Source organism: Capsicum annuum, chromosome 3 (assembly GCF_002878395.1).
Source record: "Capsicum annuum cultivar UCD-10X-F1 chromosome 3, UCD10Xv1.1, whole genome shotgun sequence".
NCBI lineage: Eukaryota > Viridiplantae > Streptophyta > Magnoliopsida > Solanales > Solanaceae > Capsicum > Capsicum annuum.
Genome location: NC_061113.1, coordinates 183,322,214 through 183,329,847, shown reverse-complemented (window position 1 = coordinate 183,329,847; position 7,634 = coordinate 183,322,214). Strand labels below are relative to the sequence as shown.

Genomic DNA, 7,634 nt, shown 5'->3' with positions numbered 1-7,634 from the left:
GCGTCTGAGTTGCAACAAGTTTTTGGCGCCATTGCCGGGGACTAATATAATTAGTAAATTGCTAAATTTTTGTTTCGTTTTATATTAAGTTTAGGTGTTAACAACTTGATCTTTGCGGCTGAATTGTTGCAGGTTTAGCTGAATCCAAGACTAGCGAGACATAAAGAATTGGTTGAGCCTTTTGCAGAACCAGAGAAAATCTTTCAACAAAGGTGAAGAATGGCTGAACAACAAAATAAACCTGTTGATCCAAATATCGGGAATGTTCCACCTCCTGTCACTCTTGGTATTCCAGTTGTTCCTGCTCAACAAGATCCTAGACCTATTCGTGAGGTGGCAATCCTATTCACGAACCATGTCACGAGTAATATTCTAAAGCCTGAACTAGGAGGTCGATTTGAATTGAAGCAGAATATGGCGCAATTGCTGAATTCAGCGGGGCAATTTCATGGCCTTTCATATGAAGATCCACAACATCATATACAGACCTTCTTGGAAATCAGTGATACATATATTCTTGTAGGGGTGAATCCTGATTATGTCAGGTTGACACTTTTTCCATTTTCTCTAAGGAGGGAAGCAAAAAGGTGGTTACATGCTGAACCACCACTCTCCATCATTACATAGAAAGATCTAGCTCAAAATTTTCTTATTTGATTCTTTTCACTCAGGAAGACGACACACTTGAGAGTGAAATCTTGAGTTTTAGACAGAAAAATGGAGAGAATCTCTACCAAGCTTGGGAGAGATTTAAGGGTATGCTTAGAAATTTCCCTCACCATCATTAATCCAATGGTGTTCTTGTGCATACTTTCATAGAAGGATTGGAGCCAAACTCGAAGATTCTCTTGGATTCAGCAGTAGGTGGACAGGCTCTTGAGAAGACATATAAAGAATTGTACACACTCTTGAATTAGATTTCACAAGGGAACCCTGACTGGTATGCAGACTCGAGGAGTACTCCTAAAAAGGTTGTAGGGGTATTGGAGATAGATCAGTTCACTACATTATAGACACAGATCGCAGGCATGCAAAATTATATGATTACTCAACTTAGTAATATAAAGTTAGGTGTTACACAACAAATAACCACAATGAATGCAGTCCAACATGTGAATTCTTGGTATGAGCTTTGCGAAAGTGGTGAGCACACAGCTGATACTTGCACAGCTAATACGGATTCTGTCAACTATATGGGGAATACAAATCGGCAGAGATAATAAAATTTTGGTAATACTTATAATCCCAACTAGAGGAACCATCCCAATTTCTTATGGGGTGGAAATCAAGCGTAGAATGCAAATCAGTATAGGGGACAAGTGCAACCAAATCCATAGCCAGCTTAGAATACTTAGACGACTTCTTAATTTAGTAATATTAAGGAATTGATGAAGCAGTTTATGGATCAACAAGTGCAATTTGTAACTGAAATTAAGACTTAACAGGCACAGTTTGCAGCTGATTTGAAGAGTCAACAATTGCTTATGAGAAATCTAGAGTTGCAGTTGGGTCAATTATAGGGCATAGAGTACAAGACCTCAAGGAGCATTACCTAGTGATACCAAGACAAATCCGAAGCAGGTAAATGCAATTAAAACAAAGAGTGGGCTGCACACTAAGGAGACAGTTCAGGAGAAGGTAAGTCCTACAATTATTGATGACAGTACCAAAGACAATGCAGAGAAAGAAATCAAGAAAAAAATGACAAGTGAAGAAATTCATGTGGACAAAAAGACTCTCCCTTTACTTTTTCCTCAAATGGTAAGGAAGTATCAAGAGGAGGTGAGTTATAACAAGTTCTTAGATCTTCTAAAGAAGGTTCAAGTAAATCTTCCTCTTGTTGACATTCTGCAAAGTGTGCCAAAATATGCAAAATATTTGAAGGAAATAGTTGCAAATAAGAACTGATTAATCGAGTATGCTACAGTTGCACTCACTCAAGAGTGCACATCTAAGATTCAAAACAAATTGTCCATGAAGCTTAAAGATCTGGGTAGTTTCACCTTGCAGATCACCATTGGACAGACTATTTATGCACGTGAATTGTGTGACTTGGGAGCTAGCATAAATCTTATGCCCACATTATGGTACCAGAAAATGGTTCTTGGGAGTCCCAAGCCCACTACTATTATTTTGTAGCTGGCGGATAGATCACTTGCCAGGCCAAATGGTATTATCAATGATGTTTTGGTACAAGTAGGATCGTTAATCTTTTCGGTGGATTTTGTAATTCTTGACTTTGAGGCTGATCCTATGGTTTCATTTATTTTGGGATGATCTTTCTTAGCAATAAGGCCGTCACTAATTAATGTAGCAGCTGGGAAAATGACAATGTGAGCGCATGATAAAGTAGAAGTCTTTGATGTGTACAAGGCATTGAAACTGCCAGCTATATATAAGGAGTTGTCATCCAGATCGGTTATTGACCGTGCTTCTGATTGGCAGTTACTGTTGTCTGATGAATCATTAGAGCAAGCTTTGATGGGTTATGATCTTTATGGAGATATAAAAGCATTGGAATTTCTCCAGGTTATGAATTTGGTAGTGGTTGAGACGATGAAAGTGCCTGTCGAACCATTGAATAGGCCAATTGGTCCATCGCCCAAGCCCTCAGTTGAAGAAGCTCCTAACTTGGAGCTTAAGTTTTTTCCTCCTCATTTACAATATGTTTTTCTTGGTGTCCAATATACTTTGCCTGTTATTTTGTCTGTAGGATTAACAGATATCTAGGTAAAGAAAGCTATAACAGTTCTAAAGAGGAGAAGAAAGATGATTGGTTGGCAAATGTCTGATACTATAGGAATTAATCTAGCATTTTGCATGCACAATATCTACATGGAAGAGGGTTACAGACCGAGAGTACAGTAACAAAGAAGGTTGAATCCTGTGATGAAAGAGGTGGTTAGAAAAGAAGTGATCAAGTGGTTAGATAGTGGTATTGTCTACCCAATTTTTGATAGCAAATAGGTGAGTCCAGTACATTATGTACCGAAAAAAGAAGAGATGAATGTGGTAACTAATGATGATAATGAGTTGATCCCCACATACATAGTGACCGGTTGGAGGATCTGTATTGACTATCGAATGTTGAATGAAGCAACTCGTAAAGATCACTATCCTATTCTTTTCATTGACCAAATGCTGGATAAATTGGCGAGACAAGAGTATTATTATTTTTTGGATGGGTACTCCGGCTACATCAGATAATCATACCACCGGAAGGCCAGGAGAAGACCACTTTCACATGTTCCTACGACACATACACATTCAGAGGTATGCCCTTCAGTCTATGCAATACACCGGCTTTATTTTAGAGATGTATGATAGCTATATTCTCTGACATGGTTGAAGACTTTGTGGAGGTATTCATGGATGATTTCTCTGTGTATGGTAATTCTTTTGAAAAGTGCTTGCAGAATCTTGATAGTGTTCTAGCTCGATATGAAGAGATAAACTTGGTGCTAAATTGGGAAAAGTACCACTTTATGGTTGTAAAAAAAATTGTCCTAGGCCATTAAGTGTCATGTAAAGGACTCTAAATAGATAAAGTGAAGTTTGAAGTGATTGAAAAGTTGCCACATCCAGTCACAGTCAAAGGAGTGCGGAGCTTTCTGGGACATGCAAGTTTCTATAGGTGGTTCATTCAAGATTTCTCAAAGATTGCAAGCCCCATGTGCAAATTATTGGAGAAAGAGGCAAAGTTTGAGTTTGGGAATAATTGTCAAGTAGCTTTTGAAAAACTAAAGAAGAAATTGATTGAAGAACCTATTTTGATTGCACCAGATTAGGAGTTACCATTTAAGCTGATGTGCGATGCTAGTGATGTTACTGTGGGAGCTATTTTGGGTAAGAGAAGAGATAAAGTATTTTGCTCAGTATACTATGCTAGCAAAGTGTTGAATGATACTCAAGTTAATTATACGGTTACAGAGAAAGAGATACTGGCAGTGGCGTATGTATTCGACAAGTTTAGATCTTACTTAGTTGGCACTAAGGTCATTGTTCATACTGACCATGTGCTATGAAGTATCTTATGAACAAGAAGGATGCGAAACCTCGATTGATTATGTAGATTCTGCTACTACAAGAATTTGATCTTGAGGTTCGAGATCGGAAGGAAGCTGAAAATCAAGTTGCTGACCACTTGGCACGGTTGGAAAGTCAAAACCATATTGTTGATGATTCTCTTAGTATTAAGGAAGAGTTTTCTGATGAAAAGTTATTGTATTTAGATGTAGTTGAGTTCCTATGGTATGCTGATATTGTGAATTTGATAACTTGTGAGGTGTACCCTCCTGATGCCATCACACAATAAAGGAATAAATTACTCCATGATTTACGTGCCTATATTTGGGACGAATCGTATCTCTTTAAGTAGGGTCTAGACGAAGTCATTCGCAGGTGTATCCCAGAGGCTAAATTTTCAAAGGTGCTTGAAGATTTCCACTCATCTCCTTATGGTGGACACCATGGGGTTAAGAGGACTGCTAGAAAAGTGCTACAATTAGGTTTTTTTATGGCCTACGTTATTTATGGACGTAATTGCTTTGGTGAAAAATTGTGATCAATGTCAAAGGTTGGGTACTATATCAAGGCATCATGAGATGCCCCTCAATAATATTTTAGAAGTCAAAGTCTGATGTTTGGGGGATCAATTTCATGGGCCCATTCCCTCCTTCAAAAGGCAATCTGTAAATTCTTGTAGTGGTTGACTAGGTCTCTAAATGGGTGGAAGCTATGGAAAGTCCAACTAATGACGCAAGAGTGGTGCTGAAATTTATGAAGAAGAACATATTTTCTAGATTTGGTACACCTAGAGTGATAGTTTATGATAGAGGTACGCATTTTATCAATACCTGGTTCAAAAATCTTCTTGCTAAATATGGTGTTAGGCACAAGGTTGCTACTACATACCATCCCCAAACTAGTGGACAAGTTGAGGTGTCCAACCGAGAGATTAAACAGATACTTCAGAAGACTATGAATGGGCAGAGAAAAGATTGAGTTAAGAAGTTAGATAATGCACTTTGAGCTTACAGAACAACATACAAGACGTCCATTGGGACATCCCCTTATTGCTTAGTTTATGGGAAAGCATTCCATTTGCATGCAGAGCTGGAACCTCAAGCATATTGGGCTGTGAAAAAACTGAATCTTGTGGGAGAAAGACGATTATTGCAGTTGAATGAGCTTGATGAGTTTAGGCTTCACACTTATGAAAATGCCAAATTATAAAAGGAGAAGACCAAGCGATGAGACGATAAACAAATTAAAGAGAGACTATTTGAACCAGGACAACTTGTTTTATTGTCCAATTCAAGGATTTAGTTGTTCCCTGGTAAATTGCGATCAAAATGGTCTGGACCTTTTAAGGTGGTGAGAATGACACCTTATGAAGCTGTGGAGTTGTGGAATAAAGAGAAGACGAGAAGTTCCTGGTGAATGGACAACGTGTAAAACATTATTGGGCTGATCATCCGGATAAGCACAAGGAGTCCATCACCTTTGCTGAGAGGTAGGACTGAGCTGAGTCATGCGACGACGTAAAATAAGACGTTATGTGGGAGGCTACCCATGAATGTAATGTAATAGGTAGTTTAATTTTAAGTAGTTGAAAAACAAAAAAAATACAAAAAGAAGAATCGTGCCAGGACAAAAAATAAGGCACTTGGTGGGAGGCAACCCACTTTTACTTACATGATTTTGTTGTTTTTGATTAATGTGCAGAAATGAGGAATTTGGTGGAGAAAGAGAAGATGAGAAGATGATGAACATGGGCTTTTGAGTAAGTAAATAGGTGATACATGGTGAGAAAAGGTAAAGGGTAAGTAAAGATACAATAAGGTATGGGAAATTTAGCCTTAGGAAATTTTTAGGATGCAATTTCCAGTGGCTCGACGCTATCTTGGTGCATCACGTCGAGGTGCACCAATTCCACACAAAAAATTTTTCTAATGCTATTTCTAGTGGACCAACGCAATTTTGATGCATCGCATCGACCATCAACGCGTTACACGATGCATCACGTTAGTGCTCATGAGGTTATACTTAGATAAATTTTCAGGGAAGAAATCCAGTAACACGATGCAAACTCAACGCGTTGTGTCTAATGCCCATCGCAATACCTGACACGTCGTGTCAACCCTTCATATCTGTGTCACCTCTATAAATATAACCTTAACCCATTCCACCACTTACCTAAGTTGTGGTGAACCCTAAAGCCCTACATGTTCCTTGGGGGCAAAAGTGGTTTGGAACTAAGGCTGTAGCTGCGGAAGAACGAAAGTGGTACTCGTAACATAAAGAGTCAAAATATTCAGCTGATCAATTTATCAATAGGGAAAGTTTGATGAAGGAATATCCTTCGATGGTGAGAAAGATAGAGGCCCACCACATTAATTTTCTCTTCGAGCAGCTGGGTCCATGAAACTTAAGCTTAGTTCGGGAATTCTATGCAAATTGGAACCCAAAAGATTCTGAGGTCCAGGTACGTGGACATATGATAACTTTCACTGCAAACACTGTTAATGAGCTGTTAGGTGCACCCAATGTGGATCCAGAGCTATTAAAGACAATGATCATTGAGCCCCCTATCAACATATTTGTCATCTCATGTGCGGCACTTGATCTGCGGCGAGGTGGATTCGCCATAAAAAAAGAGGTACGCATGTTTCACTTTCTTTTGCTCACTTGAACAGGGAGGCATATTTATGGGCCAAAATTATCTATGCCTGCCTGGTTCATGGGAAACATATGATGGAGGTGACCCGTGATAGGGTGTGTCTTATTTATGCCATGATGCGTGATGATGTGGAGGTGAATATGTGTGCCATTATTTTCTCAACGATGAGAAATACCCAATTTTTAGGAGGTAGGAGATATGGATTTGGTAGATTGCTGATAAGATTTTTAAGGCAATATGGTGTGCCTGAGGAGGATGCAGACTATTTACCGCCTGTGGTGATAGGCCACTTGATATTTCTCGGACCAAGGGATCAACTCCTCATAGTGTAAATTTGACTATTCTTCAGCGTAATGCTCATGCGGATGAGAACACGGCCTGTATGTATGGGATAACGATGCTGCAGTTGAGTACTAGTGTGCATGCGGCCACCCAATAGGAGATTCGTGCTGTGGAGCTTGACTACCTACTAGGGCCTCATGCTTGGACTTTGTTGCATATTGGCCCAGATTTTAATGAGCCCATGGATGATGATGTCCCTACAGATGAGAAGAGGAGCATGGCTTATTCTGAAGATAAGTTGGATGAGGAGGAGCAATCTAATGATGGTGACTTAGGTGGAGATTTTGTTAATGATGATGCTGATATTGATGACATAATGGCTAGGGTGACATTCGACTGAGCAGGGAGTACTAGCCACCCTGCCTTATTCTTAATTGTTAGTACTGGGATAGTGCTATATTTAAGTGTGGGGTGGTTGGTCGTTAATCATCTTCATCTTCATCTCGTTTATTTATTTCTGAACAATGTTGGTTTTTGGTCATGTTGGATGAACAATTTTTTATTTCTATTTTTATGTTTTATGCATTGTAAGTTGACAATATTTCCTTTTTTGGAAATTTAGTTTAAAAATATTTGCTTTACTTACAATATTTTATTTTCACCCTTGGTG

The 7,634-nt window shown here is 39.0% G+C and overlaps 1 non-coding gene across 1 annotated transcript; it reads right to left on the bottom strand.

Annotated features, from left to right (window-relative positions):
• Positions 1 to 681: 681 nt before the first annotated feature.
• On the bottom strand, positions 682 to 787 carry LOC124897514. Its single transcript, XR_007054226.1, has one exon. It is a non-coding gene; the product is annotated as a small nucleolar RNA R71 (small nucleolar RNA).
• Positions 788 to 7,634: the final 6,847 nt, after the last annotated feature.